Source organism: Pogoniulus pusillus, chromosome 25 (genome assembly GCF_015220805.1).
Source record: "Pogoniulus pusillus isolate bPogPus1 chromosome 25, bPogPus1.pri, whole genome shotgun sequence".
NCBI classification, from domain to species: domain Eukaryota; kingdom Metazoa; phylum Chordata; class Aves; order Piciformes; family Lybiidae; genus Pogoniulus; species Pogoniulus pusillus.
In genome coordinates this window covers 4,924,171-4,951,586 of record NC_087288.1, presented here as the reverse complement: position 1 = coordinate 4,951,586, position 27,416 = coordinate 4,924,171, and the positions used below count along the sequence as shown (strand labels likewise).

Sequence of the window (27,416 nt, the reverse complement as noted above, 5' to 3'; positions counted from 1 at the left end):
ATGGAGAAAGCTGTTGCTGAATTACAAGATCCAGCATCACTCAGGAAAGGCTGAATGAAAGCAAAAGAGTTTGGCCTGTCAAGAGAATGTTTTTCAGGCAAAGATGGTAGTTTATTTCAAGCTTCAAAAAGTTACATTTTAATGCATTTGTACAGATTCATTTATCCCCAAACTGTAGGATGTTATTCTCATTGTTAAACAAAACCAGCATCATTAGATGGTGACATTAACAATTCTCTCAACGGTGCAGAAGTTTGAAGGGCAAAAGAAAAGATTTCCTAGCAGAACTGGGCCAAAATTATGGCAGAGAGAGATGAAAGGATGTCTGATATTTACAGTGACAGCCTTTGCCCTTTGGCCCCGGCATCTCTGTGCAGAAAACTCAGAGTTCTGTTTCTTCCAGGTTTGGGGTATTTTTAAACTCTATTCTGCTGTGATCAAAGAGTTTGCTAACTACTACCCCTCTAATTTTAATACTCCATAAATGGGAGACAGAGAACTGACAGGCTCACATTCTTATAGGTCCATCTGTCGTTGCTGTTCCTTGCTAAAGAAAACAACCCCAAAATCATTGCTATTAAATAGCTTTAGGCAGGCAAAATTAAATCAAGCTCATTAAATCAGTATCTCGCTGTGTGGTAACCTACTCACAAGTTAATTCCTTTTGAAGAAGCAGTCATTTAAACATCAGCATCTACCATTTTGTTGGAGTTTGCATATGTTGTGTTAATGCCTAAAAAAATTAATTCTAATTCTCCATGTCCAACCTCCCCTGCCCCAAACATATCTGTAAAGCAGCATTAAATCTCAGACAGGAAAAAAAACAGCTCAGAAAATTGGAAGCATTGGGCAAAAATTGGGTTTTGTAGGTTTTCCCTGTGGAGTAACTAGGATTTCATGCTTGGTCTGATGAATAATTCCGTGACTTTTTAATGCATTTTGGGAAGATTTATCACTCTGGAGAGCCAGATCCTGTGGAACAGGGGATCTTAAATTGATTTAAATGATGAGTTGACTCTTTGAAATGGATTTAAAGAGACATTACCACAAAGTTGTCACATTAGAATTACAGAATCATAGAATCAGCCAGGTTGGAAGAGACCTCCAAGATCATCCAGTCCAACCTAGCACCCAGCCCTAGCCAATCAACCAGACCATGGCACTAAGTGCCTCATCCAGGCTTTGCTTCAACACCTCCAGGGACCACAACTCCAGATGTGGTCTCACCAGGATAGAGTAGAGGGGCAGGAGAACCTCTCTTGACCTATTAACCACAGACCTTCTAATACACCCTTCTAATACCTCTCCTTTTCTTGAAGCATTTTTATTTCTACAGCTGCTAGACAAAATGTTACTGCTGAGAACTACCGCAGTCCAAGTTCATTAGTCACACAGTAACTTTCATTCCATGGTGCGTTACTAATATCACCACTGTATGCTGATGGTTGTTCATCTGTTTCCTGTTCTAAATGCCTAGGAATTTCACACAGGGAGATTACTTTCCATATTCTAATTTACTGAACGAAAAGACTCAGAGTCAGAAATGTTTCCTGAGTCGAAAAGGACCCTACAAACTGATGTGGAGTATGCAGGACAGATGATTGTGTGTCCAAAACACTGTCAGTCCAAGACTACACCAAAAAACCCCCACTTCAAATATATTTGGAAGTTAAAGGGATTCCATTATATAGCAAAGGAAGAAAAGATTTTACTCAGTGGTTATTACTGAATGAAGAATTCAACCCTCAGAAGCCTCTGAAGACTTAAGTGCTGATGAAAGAGATTTTCTCAAGAAGTAACCTTATTAACTCCCCACCTGTGATCTTCAAGTTGAGAAAGAAGAATTGATTCAGGTGATTAGCTTTATAAATACCCTGCAGTAGAAACAAGTTTGGGGAAAACTTGCCAATAATCCTTACTGTTTACTAAATGACACTTCTCAAGGAGGCCATACAAAAACTCTGAATGTCTTTCAATATTTGAAGCCTAAGATGGCAGAAAATGTCTTTCTTTTTCTATTTTTTCATCTTTTTCTTCTTTTTCTTTCCACCTTTTTCTTTTCATCTTTTTTCTTTTCCATCTTTTTCTTAATTTTAATTTTTTTCTTCTTTTTCTTTTTCATTTTTGTTTTCTTTTTCATTTCTCTCTCTTTTTCTTTTTCTCCTTTCTTCTTCTTCTCACCATTCTCTTTTTCTTCTTTTTGTTTTCATCTTTTTCTTTTTTATCTTTCATTTTTTTATTTTTATTTCTTTTTCCTTTTCTTTTTCATCTTTTTCTTCTTTTTGTTTTCATCTTTTCCTTTTTTTCTCTTTTTTATCTTTCCTTTTTTATTTTTATTTCTTTTTCTCTTTCCTTTTCTTTTTCTTTTCATCTTTTTCTTCTTTTTGTTTTCATCTTTTTATTTTTTCTCTTTTTTATCTCTTTTTCTTTTTTCTTTTTATCTTTATTTCTTTTTCTCTTTCTTTTTCACCTTTTTCTTTTTGTTATCATCTTTTTTCTCTTTTTATATCTTTTTCTTTTTTCCCCTTTTTATTGCTTTTTTCTCTTTATTTTTCTTTTTCTTTTCATCTTCCTCTTTTTTGTTTTCATTTTTTTCTTTTTTCTTTCTCTTTTTTATCCCTTTTTCTTTTTTCCCCTTTTTATCACTTTCTTTTTTCTTTTTCTCTTTCTTTTTCCCTTTTTCATCTTTTTCTTCTTCTCATCTTCTTCTTCTTTTCATGTTTCTTTTTTCTTTTTATCTCCTTTTCTTTTTCTTTTCCTTTTCCTTTTACTCTTCCTTTTCTTTTTTTTTCCCCCTCTTTTTCTTTTTTATTTTTTCTTTTTCTTCCTTTTCCTTTTCAGTGGGGAAAAACCCCAAACTAACAGCACATTTAACTTTTTTTTTCCCTGGCAAACATATCCGTGTCTTCCTCATGTATTTATGTAAAGATCAAGGTGTTTTTCTAAGCATGTGGGATAAGGGCAACATTGTGCCATTTTCAAACTCTCCTCAAAGATTCTGAGCACCTTTAAGATACTTCCATTTCTGGGGAGCACAAGAAGTTCTTTCCAATCACATCACTGAGCCTTTGTCTTGAAATGTGCTTATTTCCTCATTTGCTTTCACTCAGGATTTGAGTATCTTTGTGACTTGTAGCAATCCCTTTCATGTGGCTTGGGAGTGGCCTTAACTGCCTCAAACCCAAGGCTTCAATCAACATTTCCTAATTGGTAACCACCTTCTTGAAAGGCTGAGGGAGTTGAGGGGAGAGAGAATATCAAAGCATACTTTTCTCTCATGAGTGCCTTTTGTTTCTCAAAACTGCAGAAGTCAGGAGCTCTGTCTGTGCAAACTGTCATGGGTGAACATCTTTCTTAGGCATGAATATTGGTGTGTTGGTACGTGTGTGACACAGCAAAGAAGATGGCTCAAAGCTCTGAAGTGGTTATTTACAACACTGCTTTAACAATAAGCTAATTGGTAAGACAGGAGTGTAGTGAATGTAGTGAGCAGGTGGTGCTCATGGTATTTACTGAAGAACTTCAGAAGAACAAGTTCTGTCAAGAGCAATCTGATCTATATACATACACAGAGGGGGGTTCATTTATGTGTCAGCTTACAAGACAGACAGCCACCCAGAGAGCACTCCTCGCCTATCAGTCAGCTTAAAGCTGGCAGTGAATAAAGGCTTTGTGGTGGAAATGTGAAAGGATGGCTGTGGGAGAGCTCTGGATTATTTAAGGGCTTGGAATCTAAACAGATCTCATTAAATTTGGAGCATTAATAAAGTAGACAAGCATGCACCACGAGGATGAGTGGGAGACTTGAGCATCTCCCCTGTGAAGAGAGACTGAGAGCCCTGGGGCTGTTTAGTCCGGAGAAGAGAAGGCTGAGAGGAGATCTGATGGATGTGTACAAATACCTAGGGGTGGGTGTCAAGTGGATGGAGCCAGTGTCTTTTCAGTGGTCAGCAGCAGTAAGCCAAGGAGCAATGGATATGAACTTGAACACAAAAGGTTTCACCTCAACATGGGGAGAAATTTCTTTACAGTGATGGTGACAGAGCTCTGGAGCAGGCTGCCCAGAGAGGTTGTGGAGTTTCCTTCTCTGGGGACTTTCCAAACCTGCCTGGGTGCATTTCTGTGCAAACTACCCTAGGGATCTGCCTTGGCAGGGAAGCAGAAGAGTCAGAGCAAAACTGACATTACACTGGAATGGTTTTCTGTGCTGGGATCAAGAGACCAGGGCTAACAGAAGAGGTAATGCTCTTCCTAACCTACCCTCCATTCATGGTTCCTGCAAACCCCCCAGCCTTCTACTGAATAGAATGCTTGGGGAACACATACCAGTCCATTTCTAACTAAACAACATCTAACTGGGCACTAATGCTCCTGATTCCTCTAAATAAAGCTCTGGGGAATGACAAAGATGTTCACAGTGAAGGAGCTTCAAACTAATTTCTCATCTAGAGCCAAGACTGAGTACTGAAAGGCTCATTTTCCAGCTCAGATATCTTCAGTCCCTACTGAGCAGTTCTGCCTTTAAGTAAATCAAAAGGCATAACAGTAGGTTAAGTAAAAGCAGAACTCTCTCTATAGCCCATGGGATAGCATGACAAATGATATTTTAAAGAACTAAATATTCTTTATTCTTTAAAAGACAATAACATTTTCTTGATCTGGCTTAATAGAACACCATTAAAGCAACTGTCTCTTGTTGCAGAAAACAATCCACTCAGAAGAAATGGCAACATTAACAGATTCTTTAATAGCATTTAATGCTTTCATACCATATAATGCTACCTCAGCTGAAGTAGCTTTGCTGGGAAAGACCTGGGAGTCCTGGTGGACTGCCAGTTGACCAAAAGCCAGATATGCATCCTCTAGACAAAGGTGGCCAACAACATCTTGGGCAGCAGGGTGGGGATCATTTCCAGGAGTCCAAAGGAGATGAGCCTTCTGCTCTCCTAAGTGCTGCTGAGCTGCACCTGGGTGAGGTGGACTGGGACCAGTACCCCAGTAGAAGGGAGACATGGATATACAAGAGTCAGTCTAGCAAAGGGACTCTCCTGCAGAAGGATCACTATATTAATTGTGGAGCATGTCCAGAGAAGGGCCACGAGGATGATCAGAGGGCTGGAGCAGCTCTGCTATGAGGACAGACTGAAAGAGTTGGGGCTGTTCAGTCTGGAGAAGAGGAGGCTCCCAGTTGACCTTCTTGTGGCCTTCCAGTATCTGAAGGGGGCCTACAAAAAAGCTGGTGAAGGACTTTTTAGGGTGTCAGGTAGTGATAGGACTCGGGGGAATGGAGCAAAACTAGAAGGGGGTAGATGCAGACTGGATGTTAGGAAGAAGTTCTTCATCATGAGGGTGGTGAGATGCTAGAACAGGTTGCCCAGAGAGGTGGTGGAAGCCTCACCCCAGGAACTTTTTAAGGCCAGGCTAGATGTGGCTGTGGGTAACCTGATCTAGTGTGAGATGTCCCAGATCATGGCAATGTGGATTGAAATTGGATGATCCTTGAGGCCCCTTCCAACCCTGGCAATTCTCTGATTCTCTGCTTCTATAAGCCTGGCATTGAGCTGGTGCTGGTACTACAGAACTTGCCCCTCTGTGCTCTTCATAGTTGAGACAAATTCTGTCTAGAATGCTAGGAGCACGGATGGCAGGGATGCTGTGAAAATAAAGCCAGCAGCATAGGAACAGGTAGTGTCTATCAGAGAACTTGTTCTGGAGATGAATCCTCCTACACAACCAAACACCATATTTGAACAAAAAAAGATAAGAAGGTTAGTTCATCACACAGGATTAGAGCTGTTAAAAGATCTTCTTTGTCAGTGTTTAGGGTACACTGAAGCCCCTCTTTGGTGTCATTGTTCAAGGAATCAAGGAGAAAAAAATGTTTCATGTCATGCTGGAAGGAAGAAAAAAGCAATGCTGCTTGTTTTGTGTAGAAGGCCTTTCCTGAGATTTCTATCTAAATGCAGATTTCCAGTTTATTGCTCTGTGCAGTCTGTCTAAGAAACCCCTGAAGACAAAGATGCTGAGAAGAAATTAATATTAAATTGATAGTTTGTTTGTTTTTTCCAGAAGGAAGAGAAATTGCTCAAGTATGTTCTTCCATCACTTATTTGAGTTGAGAGCTTTCTTTACCTCCATGAAGCACTGAGGATGTACAAAAGATGGAGAGAAAAAAAGTGAAGCCTAGGACTGTTTGAAATGTGCCCTCATGGCCAAGAAGGCCAATGGGATCTTGGGATGCATTAAGAATGCCATTGGAATGGGCTGCCCAGGGAGGTGGTGGAGTCACCATCCCTGGAGGTGTTCAAGCCTGGATGAGGCACTTAGTGCCATGGTCTAGTTGATTGGTGAGGGCTGGGTGATAGATTGGACTGGGTGAGCTTGGACATCTCTTCTAATCTGGTTGATTCTACATTGGCTAGGTGATGTTAATAACCCTGTTTAAATTGTTCTTCATTTCTGTAAGGATTTGGAAGGTAATTTTACTTTCCAACACGAGGAAAAATGACATTTTCACTGCAGAGGACAACCCAGACCCTAGTGAAATAATAGTAGTAATTAAAAAGAAGAAAAAAAAGCCAAACAGCCTGGAAATTCAGATGATAAGGGGAGATTTTTGATTAACTGTCAGTGCTGCCAAATTCTTGACAGTGAGATGTGAAAACAGTCATGGCAGCTCTCCTTGTTGCAGGAAAGTGAGGTGAACAAACTTGCTCTGTTTCTTAGAGATCAGTGTGCATGGCAGAAAACACAAATTGCTCCAATCCTGTCTGGTGGTCAATCAAGATCAACATCTTTTTCCCCCTGCTTCCTCTCCTTTGAAGATATTTGTTTCTAGTCAGCTGGCTGAGATAGGAGATCTTCTTTACCCTGACACTCAGGAGATGAGAGTGGTGGAAGACCCTCAGGAAAGATTGGAAAGCTCAGGGAGAAGGCAGCTGCAAGCTGGAGCGGGTAGAATGACACAAGCATGTCACTCAGGTCACACAGGAATGAATCCAGTCAGGCCTTGGAAGTCTCCAGAGAAGGAGACTCCACAACCTCTCTGGGCAGCCTGTTTCAGCACTCTGTGACCCTTACAGCAAAGAAGTTGCCCTTGTGTTGAGGAGGAACCTCCTGTGAGGCAGCTTCCATCCATTGCTCCTTGTCCTATCCCAGGGAGCAAGTGAGCAGAGCCTGTCCCCCCTCTCCTGACCCCCAGCCCTCAGATGTTTATGAACATTTATTAAATGCCTCTCAGTCTTCTGTTCTCCAGACTAAACAGCCTCAGGTCTCTCAGCCTCTCCTCATCAGGCAGTGTTTCAGTCCCCCAATCATCCTTATAGCCCTCCATTGGACTCTCTTTTAAACAGGGGTGCCCAAAAGGCCTTTAAATGTCCTTTAAAGCAGCCTTTTTTTCCTTTCCAACAAAGAAGCTGTGCAATATGTGGGATAAAACAACATGCACACCACGACTCAGGGCTTCAGCAGCCAGGGCTGTCCTGCAGTTCACACTGCTCTAATGACCACAGTGCTCTAATGACAGGTGCCTGACCTCCAATAAAGTGTGTGTTGCTCAAGGCTGTGGGTTAGACCCAAGCAGTAAAACAACTAAATTTTGCTGCTGGGCTGAGCATTGCAATACTTTCATTTTTTTGGATAGCTGTAGCCCCAAGTAACTTGCAGAACCATGAAATTAAACAGATATTGCCCACACAAGTTCATTGTTGCTGCAAGGTTTAGGTACCCAGTCAGTTACAGCTGATTATATTGGTGGGTAAGCAGTGCAAAACTGAATCCTTTCTGCATGTACTGTGTGACAGCTGAGCTCTGCAGAAGACAGAGCCTCAGCCCTATGGTGCAGACTATCTCTCTAAACATTTTGGGTTGGTGAAGAAATTGAGACAAGCAAGTCTTTCACCAGCTACATGTTAAAATTACTCTGTGTTTCAATTTTGAAGTATTTGCTATTGAAATAGGCTATCCAGGGACTGAAAAGGTCCAGACTAAAAAGCCCCAGGTCCCTCCAGGCTCTCCTCATCAGGCAGTGTTCCAGTCCCCTAATGATTCTTGTAGCCCTCTGTTGGACTCTCTTGAGCATATACCTGTCCCTCTTAAACTTGTCTCCTTTTAGGGAGGTGCCCTCATCCACTGATGGATTCTCTACACCAGACCCTCCCCTCATGCTCTCTCTTCTTTCTCATTAGCAAGTTCTACCCAGAATAAATCACATTGTGCTAGAAACACTAAGCAAGAATGTGACAAGTTAATAGTGATAGGATGAGGGTCAGTGGTTTCGAACTAAAGAAGAGGAGATTTAGGTTAGACATAAGGAGGGTGGTGAAATATTAGAATGCTCAGATACTACAGAATGAGGGTGGTGAAATACTAGAACAGGTTCTCAGAGATGTGTTAGAGGCCTCATCCCTGGAGACAGACACTTAAGATCAAACTTGATGGGGCCCTGAGAAACCTGGTCTAGTTGGAGATGTTCCTACCCTGGAAGAGGTTGCTCAGGGAGATGATGAAAGCCTCAGCCCTGGAGGTGTTTAAGGCCAGGCTGGATGAGGCTCTGGGCAGCCTGATCTAGAGTAGGGTGTCCCTGCCCATGGCAGGGGGGCTGGAACTGGCTGATCCCTGTGGTCCCTTCCAACCCTAACTGATTCTATGATTCTGTGACCTTTGAGTATACATCCCAATGTGATCATAGAATCATAGAATCAACCAGGTTGGAAGAGACCTCCAAGATCATCCAGTCCAGCCTATCCCCCAGCCCTATCCAGTCAACTAGACCATGGCACTAAGTCTTTTCTTGAACACCTCCAGGGATGGTGATTCCACCACCTCCCATGGTACTTAGTGGAGGGAAGAAGAAGAGACCTGTGAAGCCTTAGCATAAGAAGCTGTCTGCAAGCACCGAATAACACACTGAAGTCCCAAGGTCGAGCAGGATGCAAGATACAACTTTGTCTCCAGCACTTCCCCCATTGGTTAACTGGGATTCTGCAATGCCTTCTTAGTAAGTGTAGTGGGTTGACATTAACCCCCCAAAATAGATCACCAGACTAGCTCCAAAGGTTCGAAAGCAAAATGAAACTACATTTACAAGCGAGCTGAAATCTAGAGGCATTAAAATACAATGAATATGTACAAAATACATTTACAAGTATTTACAATTGCAAGGACCCCCTTGGACACAGGGGAAAAGTGAAATAGCTCTTTCCTCCCTCCCAACTCCAGCAGCCAGAGTTAAGAAAAGGAAGAATAATTTGTGCAGCACATTTTATCCTAATCTGCAAGCGAATGGAATGATAGAGACTTAATTATTGTTCTTTTATATCCTAGCCCCTATTTTATTTACCTTTTATTCAAATATGTCCAGAAAGTTCCTATTTCTTCTTTATAATTTAGAACCAGGCTAGAGGGCTGGTTTTGAACCACCACAACAAGGCTGTGCTTTTTCTCTGCACCTCATCAGGCAGAGGGAGAGCAGAGGCAGTCTGATGGGATGTGATGATGCCAATGTTTGGATGTGATATGGCAGCCAAAGGCAACGACACCAAAAATGCTGTTGTTTGTCTGAGCCCAGCTTTGACTGGGATCAATGCTGCTAATGGCAAAAATCAGCCCAAGGCAGTGTTTGTTCTGCTTCTTGTTGTTTGCTTCTTGTTTAGGTTGTTTGTTTGTTCATGTTGTTGTGGGTTTGGGTTTTGGTGGGGTTTTTTTGTTTGGAATTTTTATTTATTGTATTTCCTTGCTCATTATTTACCTAAAATCCAGCAAGGAGTGGCAGAACCATTCTCTAACAGATGGCAACATATTGTGTCACAGGGGAAAAAAAAGAAAGCAGAATAGAGAGACTGTCCTGAGTGTTGTAGAGAGATGTTCATGATTCAGTGTTAAAAGCTCATGTTTCAGGTTAGGACATTTTCACACTGATATCTTCTGCTGCTAAGAGAGAATAACAAAACCTCCATTCAAAAGAGGATTTTGGTGTAATCTAAGATACCACCAGAAACAAATCATACAAAAAAGCTGGGGAGGGACTTTTTAGGCTATCAGGGAGTGACAGGACTAGGGGAAATGGAGCGAAGCTGGAGGTGGGGAGATGCAGACTGGACATGAGAAGAAGTTGTTGAGCATGAGAGTGCTGAGAGCCTGGAATGGGTTGCCCAGGGAGGTAGTTGAGGTTCCATCCCTGGAGATGTTTAAGGCCAGGCTGGATGAGGCTGTAGGCAGCCTGATGTAGGGTGGGGTGTCCCTGGCCATGGCAGGGGGCTTGGAACTGGCTGATCCTTGTGGTCCCTTCCGACCCTGACTGATTCTATGATTCTGTAAGTTCTTATCTGCTGCCTAGATGTCTGAAAGTACAACATAAAAATCACAGAAATCAGCTATAGGAGGATTGATCAATACCACACAACTTAAGAGGTTAATTTTAAGGTCTTCTTTTAAACCAGAGGTCTTCTTTTAAATTAGAGCAGATTTAGATGAAAGAAAGAAGCTTTTTACAATTAGAGTGGTCAAATTTTGGAACAGGCTGCCCAGAGATGTGGTTGAGGCCCCATTCCTGGAGACATTCATGGCCAAATTTGATGGGGTGCTGAGCAACCTGATCTAGTTGGAGATGTCTCTGCTCACTGCAGGTGGGCTGGACTGGATGACCTTGGAGGATCCTGATGCATTGGGATATGCATAATGGAACATCTTGGAGGTCTCTTCCAACATGGTTGATTCTGTGATTCTATGATCTCTCTTATGAGGAGAGCCTGAGGGAGCTGGGGCTCTTTAGCTTGGAGAAAAGGGAGACTGAGAGGTGACCTCATCAATGTTTATAAATATGTAGAGGAGGAGTGCCAGATGGATGGAGCCAGGCTCTGCTGGGTGATGCCCAGTGACAGGACAAGGGACACTGGGTGGAAGCTGAGGCACAGGAAGTTTTGTGAAAACATGAGGAGTAATTTTTCCTCTGTGAGGGTGACAGAACACTGGAGCAGGCTGCCCAGCAGGGTTGTGGGGTCTTTCTCTCTGGAGATCTTCAAACCTGCCTGGATGTGTCCCTGTGTGATCTGGTCTAGGTGATCCTGCTCTGGCAGGAGAGTTGGACTGGATGAGCTTTTGAGGTCCCTTCCAGCCCCTGAGATTCTGTGATTCTATGATTCGTTCTGTGCTTCTGCAACTCTTCTTCTGTTCTCCATAGACTCCTTATACCAGTAACATCTAGTGCTCTGACACTAGCACACGTGTGCCCTAAAATTAATGCATGCACCGATTCTGGTGTGCCTAAGGTACAGAAATGCCCCTTTGTTTTCTGACAGAGGATTTAAGCTTTGTAGCAAACCAAATCCATTCTGCAGGAGATTTTTTTTCTTCAAAATTAGGTGTCATGCTGAGATATCAATAGAGCAATGACTATGACCTTTGGAGCATATCATCATTTATTTCATGAGAGAACCCACCCAGCAGCAGATGGCATTTGGATATAAACAGATTTTGAAGCAAAATGCTTTTGCTTGCTCTGATATACTTAATATATGTAAAGCAATTTTCTTGAGGCAGAACAGTATGGCTCAGAACAACTTGATATTTCAGAGATTTCCAATGATAAGCCTTAAATAGCTCCCTCATGAATAAGAGGCAGGATCTTCACAGGAACTTTGCAGGCATCCTGAGTCAGATGATGCAAGGAAGGAGGAACAGCTGGAGGCTTGACTGAGTGATGGCTGGGTGCTCCCAGGATGGAGCAAGCTGTAAGTAGGAGCAATGCTTCTCTGCCTCAAATTTCAATCTGTAGGACTAGCAAAATACCTTAATCGACAGTGGAGAGGATCAAGGTCCATTAAGAGAAAGTCCAGGAGCCACATTGGCCTGAAACAACAGTCAGCACTAAGAACAAGTGGTTGGTGAGGATGGATGCAGGGAGATGCCATCAGGTCAGCATGAATGTTGTCATTCCAGGTTTGATGCTTTCTAGATGCTGCAGAAACTACTAAAGCTTGTCTAGCCCTTGATCCCATGGGGCTCATCGATGTGGGCACCAATGACACTATCAAGGAGCATATGGACCAAATCACAAGTGCCCCCAGAGACCTCTAGGAGAAAAAGTAAGACAGAGACTCAGCTGATGTCCTCCTTAAATCATCAGGTAAAGGGAAGAGGCTGAAGTGGGAGGGAATGTGCCTTGCAAGGTAACAAGTGAGAACAAAGAGTTGGTTGTATTGAATAAGGACCTGTAAAAAGCAGATTTCTCTACATAGAGTCACAGAATCAACCAGGTTGGAAGAGACCTCCAAGATCATCCAGTCCAACCTAGCACCCAGCCCTGTCCAATCAACCAGACCATGGCACTAAGTGCCTCATCCAGGCTTTGCTTCAACATCTCCAGGGATGGTGACTCCACCACCTCCCTGGGCAGCCCATTCCAATGCCAATCACTCTCTCTGACAACAACTTCCTCCTAACATCCAGCCTAGACCTCCCCTGGTGCAACTTGAGACTGTGTCCCCTTGCTCTGTTGCTGGTTGCCTGGCAGAAGAGACCAGCCCCACCTGGCTACAGCCTCCCTTCAGGTAGTTGTAGACTGCAGTGAGCTCTGCCGTGAGCCTCCTCCAGGCTAAACACTCCCAGCTCCCTCAGCCTCTCCTCATAGGGCTGTGTTCCAGGCCTCTCACCAGCTTTGTCACCCTTCTCTGGACACATTCCAGTATCTCAACAATGAGATGGTGCCTGTAAGCCTCAGTTTTGTCCTAGGCTAGAAATGGCATTGTTTGTTAGAAATTACTGTAGGGAAAACAATGTCAGTATCACACTTAGGTTAATCAGTTCTCCTTCGCTGATCTCCCAAAGATGGCAGGAGAAGAAAAGGCTCTTCCTTAGTGTGAATCACCAGACTCTTAAGATTAGTACACAGAGCTCCATCTTTTGGTTCTTACATTCAAAGATTATATTGAAATCCATAGAGCAAAAGGAGGGAGACTTGTAAATCATACATGACTCTGGACTCAGGATCTTCCCCTTGGCAAGCTTTGCAAGCTATTTTAAAGGCATGTCAAGGAAATCAAACAGCTTGGGTTTAATTAGCACTCCTGCAAGCTATAATGCTCTCTACCTGAAGCTGAGTGACATCAAAGGGACTGGAAGTTCTGTCTTGCCTTTGATGATTTTTTTCCACATAGAACACTTCTCATCCATGCAATTTTCACGCCTGTTTCCTAAAGTAATTAAAGGATACCAATGGGAACTAATCCATGGCAGTGATGTATCAGAATAGTCATGGGCCCAGCTATTGTCGAGAAGAGTTGAATGCACTCAGCAATATCATTGTCCACAGGGCTTTGAAGTGGTCAATTCTCAGATGATCTGGCATGATCAATAAAGGCAAAGGAATGCAACATGAAGGATTGGGATTTTTTCTGTCTTGTGCCAAATGAATATTGTTTAGCCTGGAGAAGAGGAGGCTCAGGGGGCCCTCACTGCTGTCTACGACTACCTGAAGGGAGGCTGTAGCCAGGTAGAGTTGGGCTCTTTTCCCAGGCAAGCAGCAAGAGAACAAGGGGCACAGTCTCAAGTTGTGCCAGAGGAGGTCTAGGCTGGATGTTAGGAGGAAGTTGTTGGCAGAGAGAGTGATTGGCATTGGAATGGGCGGCCCAGGGAGGTGGTGGAGTCACCATCCCTGAAGGTGTTGAAGAAAAGCCTGGATGAGGCACTTAGTGCCATGGTCTGGTTGATTGGCTAGGGCTGGGTGCTAGGTTGGACTGGATGATCTTGGAGTTCTCTTCCAACCTGGTTAATTCTATGATTCTATGAATAGCTGTCTTACAAGTTGAGAAAAATAATCAAAGGAGAATTTCTTCCAGTTCTGTCCTGTGCTGAAGGAGTTTGGTCTGTTTTGGAGAGCAGGATGTTAGTAGCCATGTCAATTTAAGCCTCCCTGGTTTCTTCTGCTGCCTCTCTTGAGCACATGAAGTGAATTCTTACTCCAGGACCCATGTTATTTGGTTCACAGTGCCGGTGAGCTCTAGTCTGAATGTCATGGCTTTCTTCTTGCTGGGGCTATCACAGTGATTTGTCACACTGCTAACCCATCTGTCTCCTGTATCTTGCTTCTCCTGGTGTTGACTATCCTAAGCAAAGGATGGTCAACTTTGCCTCCCAATTTCACAGCATAATTTGAACAGCTGAAAGTTTATTTACTGAGTGTTCAAGATAAAAAGATTGAAAGCTGGGATAGCTGTAAGTGGGCAAGTGTCTTGTGTTGTTTCGTTTCCTCTGTTACAAAAGAGCAACCTGCAGCAGGTTAAGTGCGGCTCTCGTTCACCGCATCCTGAAATACTTGACCTATGGGGGCAGTCAAAGGCTTTTGTTTTGCTGGTTTAAAATCAGTTTAAATCACTCAGAAAAACACAAAGAACGTAGTGCAGATGTGTGGAGAGCTACACAGAAACCCTCTTCTGCTTCCCGCTTCCTTCTAGAAGAAGCCAACCTGCCCTTCCCCTCCTCCACAGGACATTTATCTGGTGGGTGCTGCTCAGAAGGAGGCTGTGTCAGATCTCTGGTGGGTCAGAGGGTGAGCAGAGGCACGAGAGAGGCTGGAGTCACCTTCCTTTGTCATGTGGAGTTTGTGAGGGCAATGTCTGCAGTTTTCCAGGAGTCTTTAAGCAGATGTTTGTATCTTTCCCTCAAGTAAGAGTATTTACCTCTGCTTAAGGTTTTTTTATTAGATTATTAATTAATCCACTATCAATCTTACTTCCTTTATGGTTTTATAAGTTGAAGTCTTTCCTCCTCAGTACAAAACATTTAATGACTTTATGATTCTTAGATAAATGCAAGATTTTCTCAGAGCAGTCTACAAACCTGTTTGGGGTTACTCAGTTTGCTCTCTTTGCAAACATATATTGCACAGATCTAGAGCATATATTTCACTCATGCAAAATTTCTGACAGTTCTGGAAGAGAAACACAACTACCTTCTGCTTTAAGTTGCTCTGCAGTTGCTGGTATAAACTCTCATTCATTCAGGTTCACCTGGGTTAATTATTTAACAAGACCCTTTTTCTTTCTTTCTTATTATTGCAATGTTTCGTTGCCTGAGTATTGCTTGCACTGAAGACAATTTACAATAGCAACCTAATGATAAATGAAAGCATCTTAGTGTGCAGTTATTTATCATCTCCTTTACTATTTAATGGATACTTTGCAGCTATTATCTTGAAACTCAGTGGGCTTGACCTTGCTTTCATTGAAATCAAATGGCAAATCTCTCACGGAGTCCATAGGATTGCAATTAGCCTCACTATGTAATGAGTTCTCATTAATGTCTGCTTTTGCTACCTTAATTATGCCTTGTTTACTTATAATAATGATCATAGTAAAAGAGTTTACTTACAATGAAAGAAAAAAGGAGAGAAAAAAGAGCTCAGCTAAATACTACAGCAAAAGGGCTGCCCAAGGAGGTGGTGGAGTCATCATCCCTGGAGGTGTCCAAGCAAAGCCTGGATGAGGCACTTAGTGCCATGGTCTAGTTGACTGGATAGAGCTGGGTGCTGGGTTGGACTGGATGATCTTAGAGGTCTCTTCCAACCTGCTCAATTCTATGATTCTAACATATAAACCAAAATCAGAAATGTTACCAAGTAATATATAAAATCCAAATCAGAAATTTTACCTTTCCCATATTTTTATCCCCCTGCACTGTTAATATTTATAGAGCCTTTTTGATAAGCCAGAACACACAAGCTGCCAAACAGGTAACAGGATTAATTACTTGCCATGGATGATCCATATTTATGCAAACCCTTTAATGAACTCCATGCTTTATGGAAACTATACCACAAGGGACAGGAAGACTTAATAACTTGCCACAAGCTATTTAGGTACTTTCCCCATGAAAAGAATTAATTCAGAGTCTCACTGGAACCCTCACATCCTGTTCATACACTGTTTACATTTGGATTTAATTAGTTAATTCTTATCTTTACTGTTATCTGCAGCTGCTTAAGAAGGAGAATAATAAACAGTGAGTTTAAATGAAATTTATGATACAGTTTAAATGTGGGCATAATTAGAGCTTTGTTTCTTTTTGTCTATGATAGGAAAGTGCAGAACAACATATAACAGTAAAATGTTAACAGACTCTATCCACCTGTAAAGGAGTAACTTGGAGCACCTTTGCATGGACATGTCTGTTGTTCTTGGAACTCCTCAAGCCTTCATTTCCTTCTTAGAATCACAGAAATCACCCAGGTTGGAAGAGACCTTGAAGCTCATCCAGTCCAACCTAGCACCCAGCCCTAGCCAGTCATCTAGACCATGGTCTCTTCTCCCAGGCAACCAACAACAGAACAAGAAGATGCAGTCTCAAACTGTGTCGGGGGAGGTATAGGCTGGCTGGATGTTAGGAGGAAGTTGTTGTCAGAGAGAGTGATTGGCATTGGAATGGGCTGCCCAGGGAGGTGGTGGAGTCACCATCCCTGGAGATGTTCAAGCAAAGCCTGGATGAGGTTCTTAGTGCCATGGTCTACTTGACTGGATAGGGCTGGGGAATAGGTTGGACTTGATGATCTTGGAGGTCTCTTCCAACCTGGCTGATTCTATGATTCTAGATCATGTTACTCAGAGTCTTGTCAAGCCTGACCTTGAGTGTTTCCAGGCATGAGACTTCTACAACCTTTAAGTATTTTGCCACGCTCGTAGAAAATTTGTTCCTTATATCAAGTCTGCATCTCCTCTCTTTTGGTTTAAAACTACTATTTCTTGTCCTGCTGCAGTAGGTCCTACAAGCCCTGGAATGGGTTGCCCCAGGAGGTGGTTGAGAACCCATCTCTGAAAGTGTTTAAGGTTGAGGCTGGATGAGGCTCTGGGCAGCCTGATCTAGGGTAGGGTGTCCCTGCCCATGGCAGGGGGGTTGGAAATGGATGATCCTTGTGGCCCCTTCCAACCATGACTGATTCTATGATTCTGTGATCTCTGCTTCCTTAAGTACTGAAAGGCTGCATGCAATAAGGTCTCCCTGGAACCTTCTTTTCTTCTGGCTGAAAAACCTCAGCCCTCTCAGCTGTTCCTCACAGCACAAATGTTTCATGCCTCTCATTTTTGTGGCCCTTATTCAGACTTGCTGCACTAGGCCCACGTTTTTCCTGTACTGAGAATGGCTTCTCCCACCAAAGACCTTTTGTTTTCACTATGACTTTTTATTGATTCAAATCCTTAAATATTTGAACTCTGAAGCCAAACATTAGGCATAAAACTGGAGCTTTCCCTAGGTGCTGCTGTCAGAGAGTTACATTAGTGAATGATAGAATAGCAACCCCTTTATGATGTATTGCACCAATTCAACCTGCTGATGATAGATTGGAGCAATACATAATCCAAAAGGAGGCATTCTGAAGATCAATTACTCAAGAGACGGAAGAAGCTGGAAGTAAAAGATCCAGAGTAGCCAATAAATAGCAATTATATAGCCTAATGGAATTTCTGAGGAGTAGCTTTGCTGGCCATTAGATGGAAGAAATAGATTCTAAAATATGAACCTGTAGATTGTTCATCAGCTAGTCAAATTCTTCACTGAGATGGTCTGTAAAGGTCTAAACTTCAATTATTTTGAATCCTTGTTTCTCTGGAAATTGCACCAAAGGTCCTTAAAAGAAGTGGTCCCGAGAGTAACTGAGTGCATGAGCACCAAAACTTTGCACACTTCAACATATTCCTCCTTAGTGTCACCAGAGAAGATGAGCATAACTTTGCATTAGGTTGCTAAGGTGCTTTTTGCTTGTTCCTTGCTAATCTTTTCATAGATGCTGCAGCCTGGGGTGCAGAGAGCTGGATCCTACTCTTTGCTATCTCCAGGATGAACTAATAACTACTCCATCTTTTAGAATCCTCTTTCATAAAAGAGGAAGATGAAGAGTTTTAGTATATATTAAGAGGCCTACAGAAGTATTAAATGCTTAGAGTAGCTTTTACAGTACTGTGCTCAGCAAGGTCAATAGCCACTTGATGTTTAAAATGAGGAGTTGTAAGGAATGTTCTGCTGAGCATGGTATGCATCAAGAAATGGAGAGTGAACAAATTTTGTGCTGTTGAGAGAACATGAACAGATGACAAATGATGCTGAAATAACACTAGCACCATCTTAGGATGCTGGTTTGTTAACTAAAGGCTGTTCAGCAAGTGGAACCATGAACATGGCAGTTATTGCCAAAGCAATCTATCTCTTATTCAACATATTGCACCACTCCTTCCTGTCTCATCACCTGCAGGCTTGAAAAAGCATCAACAGGGATAATTTTTTTTGTGGGGACAAGCACAGCTAAAGATCAGATGGGAAGAGATGCTGGATCAGGGCATGATTATTTCTCAGAGCTGATACACAAAATTGAAGCATTTAAGTCTACTGCTGGTCTACCCTTTACTGCTCCCTGTGCTTTCTCCCTGCTGCAGATTGGACATCTGCACTTGGAAGGAGCAGATTTTGGATTGACATCCAGCCAGGCTGGCTCCATCACTTCTTAAGACTTATCAGCATGATGAGTCTTGGAGGCACACCAGTAGTATTGTTCATAATCTCTGCACTGAATGAATTGCTCATTGTCAAGTGTGCTTTCTTTGGTCCACTTCAGAGAAGGAATGTAGAGATGTTCTGAGCCCCTCAATTTAAGAAAGATGTTGAGGTGCTTGAATGTGTCCAGAGAAGGGCACCAAGGCTGGTGATGGGGCCAGAGCACAGGCCTATGAGAGGCTGAGGGAGCTGGGAGTGTTCAGCCTGGAAAAGAGTAGGCTCAGGGGGAGACCTCATTGCTCTCTACAACAACCTGAAGGGAGGTTGTAGCCAGGAGGGGTTGGTCTCTTCTCCCAGGCAAGCAGTGACAGAACAAGAGGACACAATCTCAAGCTGCACCAGGGGAGGTTCAGGCTGGATGTTAGGAAGAAGTTCTTCCCAGAGTGACTGGCATTGGAATGGGCTGCCTGGGGAGGTGTTGGAGTCACCATCCCTGAAAATGTTTAAAAGGATTCTGGATGATGCACTTAGTGCCACGATTTAGTTACTTAGAAGGTGATAGGTTGGACTCAGTGCTCTTGAAGGTCTTTCCCAACCTGGTTAATTCTGCGATGGTTATACTGCTGGAGGTAGAAAATTGCCAGTGTTGGAACTGTACCATTGGATTAGTGTTGAAAAAGGTAGGTGATGTGTGTGCATGCTTATGAAACTTCCTATTTACTTTACAGAATTCTCTGAGAAGTGTGGAAATGGCATTAATGAACTCTGCCAACACTTTGAACATCTTAATGAAAGCATAACGAGATTTTAGAGCTTGTGTTTCTTTGGTAAACTTTAGGCAAGGTGCAAACGGTTCATGTAAATACCTCTTATGAAAGAAGCCAGCATACTTCAGAGGTTTCTAGGTCAGTAATGAATAAATAGGTCTTTATTTCCTAAAGGGGAAAATAAACAACCTCTTTCAAGTGGCGGTGAATGTAATACAATGCTAAGGAGTGACAAAATGAGCAGGTGACTTTGCTCGTTTGGGAAGTCCTAAATACTCAATAATTCTGTCTTACAGGCTCACAGGATGTTAGAGGTTGGAAGGGATCTCCATGGATTGTTGAGTCCAACTCCCCTGCCAGTGCAGGACTAAGGCAGGTTGCACAGGGACACATCCAGACAGGGCTTGAAAGTCTCCAGAGAAGGAGACTCCACAACCTCTTTGGGGAGCCTGCTCCAGTGCTCTGTCACCCATACAGTATAGAAGATCTCCCTCATGTTGAGGTGGAACTTCCTGTGCTGCAGTTTATACCCAGTACCCCTTGTCCTATCACAGGGCACAACTGAGAAGAGTTTGTCCCCTCCCTCTTGACCCCTAGCCCTCAGATACTTATAAACATTGATTAGATTCCCTCTAAGTCTTCATCAGACCAAGAAGCCCCAGGTCTCTCAGCCTCTCCTCATAAGGCAGTGCTCCAGCCCCTTGGTAATCTTTGTAGCCCTCTGCTGGACTCTTTCAAGTAGATCCCTGTCCGTCCTGAACTGTGGAGCCCCAAACTGAACACATTATTCCAGGTGAGGTATCAGCAGGGCAGAGTAGAGGAGAAGGAGAACCTCCCTCGATCTGCTGGCCACACTCCTTTTAAGGCACCCCTGGATCCCATTGCCCTTCTTGGTCTGAAGGGCACATTGCTATCCCACTGGCAGCTTGCTGTCCACCAGGACTCTCAGATCCTCAAGGCACATGCAGCTCATCAATACCATTATGGATAAAAAGTGAGGTGGTGTAAGCTGGATGCCTCTCACAACGCCGACTGCCTAATTGCCCATGTCCACCGCGACAGTGCTGCCCTGTCAGCATGCTAAGCAATTGAAAAATTGTCTGTGTGATGGAAGATCAATACAAGTCTAACAAGAAACAAACATGATATAGTACTGAAAGCACGCAAATAAGCAAATTTAGCAATTGTGATTATCTCCTGAAGACACACAGGCATTGATTGGTGCTTCGGGGGTTCATTTCTTTGGTAGTAAAGGCAATCAATGGGCTTTCAATTGTTCATATTTTGCAAGTACCATAGCTTCTAGTAGGACCATTCTGGAGAGATAAGTGAAGTTGTTGAATTCTAGACTTGAAAACCATCTATTGTCTATTTTTAATTAAAACAGCTAATGGTCTTTATTGATTCCTTAAATGTGCTCTACTAGATAAACCTTTTATACTTAGCTTTAGTTATTTATGTTTAAGCGGGTCAGAGCTTCGCTAAATGCTTTCACAGAGAGTATTTGGAGGGAGTGGGGTTCAGCAGAAGTATAATGAATTACTTAGCTTCTCTGAATATTTAAAATGGACATTCAAATGTACACAGAAGCAGGCTTAAGATCAGCCTCTCAGTGGTTTTACTTGCAAAACAGTGGGAGGCACCACCATCCAGCCAACATCCTTCTCAGAAGTCAGATCTGCATATAAAATGAGATCCAAAAAGCTTCTGAGGTAATTTTATGCTCTTACATCCCCTGGTTTTTCAAACTTGATCTCAGATTTACCATGTTATGAGCTTGAAAGAACACTGAACTGAGGTTCTCTGTGAACATAAGGAAAAGCTTTTTTCCTGTGAGGGTGATAGAGCACTGGAACAGGCTGCTCAGAGAGGTTCTGAGGTCTCCTTCTCTGAAGATATTCAAAGCCTGCCTGGATGCTTTCCTGTCTGACCTCCTCTAGGTGATCCTGCTCTGTCAGAGTGGTTGGACTTGATCATCTTTTAAGGTCACTTCCAGCCCCTAACATTCTGTAATTCTGTGATTATATTCTTATTGCCATTTGACAGAGACTTAGATTATAACACAGAAACATCATAGAATCACAGAATCAGTCAGGATTGGAAGGGACCACAAGGATCATCTAGTTCCAACCCCCCTGCCATGGGCAGGGCCACACTACATCAGGCTGTCTAGGGCCTCATCCAGCCTGGCCTTAAACACCTCCAGGAACGGAGCCTCAACCACCTCCCTGGGCAACCCATTCCTGTGTCTCACCACCCTCATGGTGAGAACCTCTTCCTAACATCCAGCCTGAATCCACCCATTACTAGCTTTGTCTCATTCCTCCTAGTCCTAGCACTACCCTGAGTGATGCATTCAGAGAGTGGCCAACCACTATCAGTTAAGGCTGAGAAGTGGAAAGGCATTCTGCCCTTCTAGAAACAGAATACAGATGCTGACACCTATAGAGAGACAGCAGGCTCACAAAGCAAAGTTAATTTCCAATGTCATTGTCATGTGAAATCCACAATTCTGTTTCATTTCATTCCAAGCTGCTTTACAATCATGTGCATTGCATTCCAGCAGCTGCATTGAGAGAAAACAGAAAAGCAAACCCTGCCAGAAATCACTATGCATATGAGCACTTTTTTTTCAGTCTGCTCTGTTTAAAAAACCACATATAAATTATTGTGTTGGTTTGATATTCCTGTGGATTTTCCTGTTTAGTTTTGTTTTCCTTTGAGAGTGGTGGTAGCAGTACCTACGTTATGTGACTGTTTTCACAGTGATAAATAAAACAACCTGGTTTGCCAAGGAACCAATTCAAGAGGTGACTATTAAAAACCAATCCATGGGGGAAGGGGGGAAAATAAGGTCAGGCACAGAACAGAAGTATTCTTTTCTCCACCAAAAATATACTGACTCCTTTCTTTAATCATTAAATTGTATCTACTTCTTCTTAATGCAGTGAGAAAGACCAGCATCTTAATTTAAACTTCCAATTCCTCATAGCTCCTGCTACATACAAAATCCATTTTCCCTCATGTCAAAACAGACCATTTATCTTTCCAGCAGCACAAAACAAACGAGGGGCAATGTAGTTATAAAGACCACTGGAAAGATTTATTTTGCAACAACATTTTTCTGGGGGTTTTTTTGTTTGTTTTTTTTTGGTTTTGAGACTTCTGTTTCTGAGGACACACTGGAAAATAAAACTAGCCAAGTTAGCATAAATAGACTTGCTAAATAACTGGTCTATAACCACTCAGGTGTAGCTCAGATGAAATCAATAGAGTCAGCGCAGAGATAAATTGCCTATGTCTACCTGGGTCAGGGGCTGATATCACAGAATCTTATGCTGCTGTTGTCTTAGCCTAAAACATCTCTTTGATAGCTCTTGTTTCCCAGTAAAACAAACAAAAAGGGAACTCCAGGAGCTTAAATGGCTGCAAAGAACTGGCTCAGGGGTGACCTCATTGCTGTCTACAACTACCTGAAGGGAGGCTGTAGCCAGGTGGGGGTTGGTCTCTTCTGCCAGGCAACCAGCAATAGACCAAGGGGACTGAGTCTCAAGTTGTGCTGGGGGAAGTATAGGCTGGATGTTAGGAGGAAGTTCTTGCCAGAGAGAGTATTTGCCATTGGAATGGGCTGCCCAGGGAGGTGGTGGAGTCACCATCTCTGGAGGTGTTCAAGACTGGATGGGGCACTTAGTGCCATGGTCTAGTTGACTGGATAGGGCTGGGTGCTAGGTTGGACTGGATGATCTTTGAGGTCTCTTCCAACCTGGTTGATTCTATGATTCTATGATAGAAATAGAGTACTGCAGGGATTATGTAAAGCAGTTGTAGAAATATGACATTTTCTGCTTCCAAATTCCAGAGAGTGAGCAATAGGACAGCCTATGAGATGCAAGGGAAGTGAAAGTCTATTATACATCTTTAGGTAAGTTACTGTCTTTGTCACTCAACCAAAGGCAAGCTTTTTAATCAAAACCAAACCAGACCATGTTTCTCTCTACAACCAATCATCTTTACAAATTTGAGGAAGATAACCCAGCCTAACATGTTGAGATTATTCAGTAGAGTGGAGGAAGGGCATTTTCCAGTCACTTGCTTAACGCAGATCACCTACTTTTACTCTCATTTTGCTCAAAATTCATCAGATAAAGTCAGTTCATGAATGTCAAAGGAGGTGAAAAATTTCCCACTCTTCACCTAATGCTCTTCTCTGGAAAAAAAAACCACCAAAACACGGAGGTGTGCTGGATTTTGAGTGCAGGGAATCAAGAAACTGAGCTGAACACATGAAACAGAATATCTTTTCCAAAAGATCAAGCACACATCATTAGGCTTGATGTGGAAATACTGTATGAAGTTCTACAGCTTATGTTCTACCATAAGTCACACCAGATGATCACAAGGGTCCCTTTTATTCCCAAACAGCTGTGAATATATTGTCAGCACAACAAGGCCTCTTCACACTCTTCAGGCAGAGTAAAAGTGCCTTTTAAGTGTGCATAAATTACATTTGCTCTTACATAAAGGACACTTTATCCTGCCACGACTGTTTGAAAGTCCTGTGATTTACATTAAACCCATCCCCTCAAACATTCCAGTTCTAGGTTTTTAGGCTTTAGGTCCAGGAGGGAGAGACAATGTTCCCAGTCCAGTGTCTTATATCATACAGATGACAGAATTTAATTCAAATAATTCCTCCTCCTGCTTTGATTAGATAAATCACACTTCAAAGACACATCTCAAGTCGAGACACTGAGATCAAGTGATTTCATCATACTTCTCACTGAGGGGTTGCAACAGCTATCTGCCTACAAACCTGAACCTTAATTTCAAACTGAATTTATTAAGTGTCCACACACAACCTGGGAATGTTATTATACACTGTCTGCTAGATGAAAGGGCTCTTTCCCATCAAGTTCATCTCTGTGCAAATAGCCACTGACTCCTTCTTAATTGTCTCCTCGGTGAGTCAAACAGGTTGTGCTGCTTCAGGATCTTGAGACAGTGCAAGCTCTCCAAGGACTTTTTTATAAACACTTCTCTACTCAAACATCTGTTTAGAATGTGAACACACTGGATAGAACTACACACAATAATATGATAATAATCCTTCTATGTCATCTTACCTCCCACTTCCTCTTCTTCTCCCCCTTCTACTCTGCCCTGGTGAGATCACAGCTGGAGTATTGTGCCTAGTTTTGGACTTCCCAGTTCAAGACAGACAGGGTCTTGCTAGAGAGAGTCCAACGGAGAGCCACGAGGATGATGTGGGGACTTGAGCATCTCCCCTATGGAGAGAGACTGACAGCCCTGGGACTGTTAAGTCTGGAGAAGACTGAGAGGGGATCTGATCAATGTCTATAAATATCTGAGGGGTGTCAAGTGGATGAGGCCAATCTCTTTTCCATGGTGCACAGTGGTGAGACAAGAAACAATGGATGCAAACTTGAACATAGAAATTTTCACCTCAACATGAGGGGAAACTTCTTTACAGTGAGAGTGATAGAGCAGTGAAAGAGGTTGCCCAAGGGGGTTGTGAAGTCTCCTTCTCTAGAGTCTTTCGAAACCTGCCTGCATGCATTCCTGCGTAGACCTGAGTGATCCTGCCTTTGGCAAGGGGGTTGGACTGGATGATATCTGGAGGTCCCTTCCAACCTCTAACATTCTGTGATCTGTGCCTAACTCCCCCAGCTTTTGTACTCTAGCACTGTTCTAATCAGTATACAATATTTAATGGACAGAAATGTGAAAAGAAGAAAATGCAGCACTCTGTTGAAAGTAATCTGCTCCTTTTTGCAGTAGCCATCACAAGCACTGAAAAGCTCATCCAGCAGAATATATTTCAAGTGTTAAATTCCACTTCCAAGAGACTCATCCCATGCTTCTCAAAGAGTAGATTAAATGCATAGTTTTTACTGTGGTGGTGGGTTTTTTTTAATCATTTATTTATAGTTTGGGTGACAGAATTATTATCAAATGTAGTAGAGTAACTGATAAAAAACTTCCCCAACCTATTTTTAAAGCATTGAGCTCAGACAAAATGCTTAGCAAAGAGGTGTGATTCCATGTTCTGGGCAGGTGATTGGTTTTGACACTTCAGATCACATTTTGGCTATGCTAGAAGGAAAAAAAAAACCCACAACCCTTCTGCCCTGTGCTGCTGAGAGTGTTGGAAACATCCTTGAAGGATTAATTTTCGCTGAGATGAAGTGAAAAAGACAAGGTGGCACTAGAAAGGGCGATGGAGACAGCCAAGGTGAAAGAAATAATTAAGCAAGGAAACTTTCAATGAAAATCTCCAGGCAAGGTAGCAAACTTCTGCTGGTACAGCTGTTGCTGGTGTTTTTTTTTAGTGGTTGGATGATTTCCTGTGGGATTTTGTAATTATTGTTGGGTTTGGTTTGTTGCTGCTTTGGTTTTTGGTTTATTTCTCCATCCTTATTGTTTTTTTCTTCATTTGCTTTTTTGTTGATGGAGTTTTTTTCATTTGGGTTTTTTGGGTTTGTGGAGCTGTTGGTTTGGGTTGTGGTTTTTTTGGGGTGTGTTTTGGTTTGGGTTTTTGTTTGGTTTGGTTTTGGGTTATTTGTTTGTTTGGTTTTGTGTTCTAAAAGAAACTCATTCTCTGTTTCCATCTCCAGCTCTTATGTGTAAGAACAACTCCTGCATCGCTTAGCTCCAGTCTGTGCTGGTGTTGTCAGCTGCTCCAACAGACAACACTGAAAGGAAGAACCCAGTGAACTGCATCTCACAATGACCAACTGTGCTATTACAGCATAAATCTACATGTTTTTACTGGAGTGCTGGTGGAATCAGGCAGTAAAGATCCTCAGTTATTAAATGGTTTTGGGAAACACTGATTTCACATTGTTCATCACCATCTGTCAGAGCTGCAATTCATGTTATCAAAAGCAGCTGCTGGGTTTTATCTTCCATTTCAGGCTCAGGGTATGTTAAGAAGTCTAGTGGTGTGCATTGTCTTGGCACTGTGAGGGTGACAGAACACTGGAACAGGCTGCCCAGTGGGGTTCTGGAGTCTTCCTCTCTGGAGATATTCAAGACCTGCCTGGATGCATTCCTGTGTGATCTGGTACAGATGATCCTGTTCTGGCAGAGGGTTTAGACTGGATAATCTTTCGAGGTCCCTTCTAGCCCCTAACCTTCTGTGATTCATGATATCCATTATTTACTCTGTGGGCCAGAACTGCATCTACCTCACTCTCACTGACTTCTCATATTATACTGGAAATGAACTTGTAGCATCCTATTTGCCATGTCTGAGCTGGTTTTAATGCGACAAGAGCACAGAAAAGCAAAGTATCACTCAAGGCATGCAAATCACAAATATTAATGGACAGACAAAACCCATAGAGATTTCCACCACCATGTTTGAAACATCCTGTAGATGTCCAGGGAAGGGTAGCAAAGCGGGTGGGAGGCCTGGAACACAGCCCTGTGAGGAGAGGCTGGGGGTGTGCAGCCTGCAGAAGAGGAGGCTCAGGGCAGACCTTATGGCTATCTACAACTACCTGAAAGGAGGCTGTAGCCAGGTGAGGTTGGTCTCTTCTGTCAGGCAACCAGCAACAGAACAAGGGGACACAGTCTCAACTTGTGCCAGGGGAGGTCTATGCTGGATGTGGGAGGAAGTTCTTGCCAGAGAGTGATTGGCATTGGAATGGGCTGCCCAGGGAGATGGTGGAGTCACCGTCTCTGGAGGTGTTCAAGATTGGATGAGGCACTTAGTGCCATGGTCTAGTTGATTGGCATGGGCTGGGTGCTAGGTTGGACTGGATGAGCTTGGAGGTCTCTTCCAACCTGGTTGATTCTATGATTCTATGATTTGGTCAGAGTTCTGATGACAGAAATAGCCTCAAGAAGACTTTGTATTAGGGAATCAAATAAATGGAGAAAAATAGTATAGGCAACAAGTAGAGTCAAAGGAGACTGCCATGAGAGCTGAACATGTGGAAGCTCCTTTGCTTTCTGCTGTATGTCCTTCTTCCAGCTTCATGATGGTATCAGCAGTACATATGATAAAGAGATTCAAATTATGCAGAGAAGACAGGGAACTCATTTGCAGAGTAGCTGCAAAGGCAGCAGGAAACACAAAGCAAATTTCTTTATCCTTTCACTCCCAAATTGCTGAGCAGGCACATTATCAAGTCTATTTTATACTGG

General features: G+C 42.7%; 1 long non-coding RNA gene across 2 annotated transcripts in view; it reads left to right on the top strand.

Annotated features, from left to right (window-relative positions):
• LOC135186516 (uncharacterized) overlaps nt 1-27,416 on the top strand; it is a 234,956-nt gene that overhangs the window by 161,437 nt on the left and 46,103 nt on the right. Inside the window, exon 6 of one of the 2 annotated variants that reach the window (XR_010306992.1) lies at nt 25,880-26,098. The exons of the other annotated variant lie outside the window; for it this stretch is intronic. This is a non-coding gene — a long non-coding RNA (uncharacterized LOC135186516). Of the gene's footprint in view, nt 1-25,879; nt 26,099-27,416 lie in introns of those variants that run through there. 2 annotated transcript variants of the gene reach the window in all.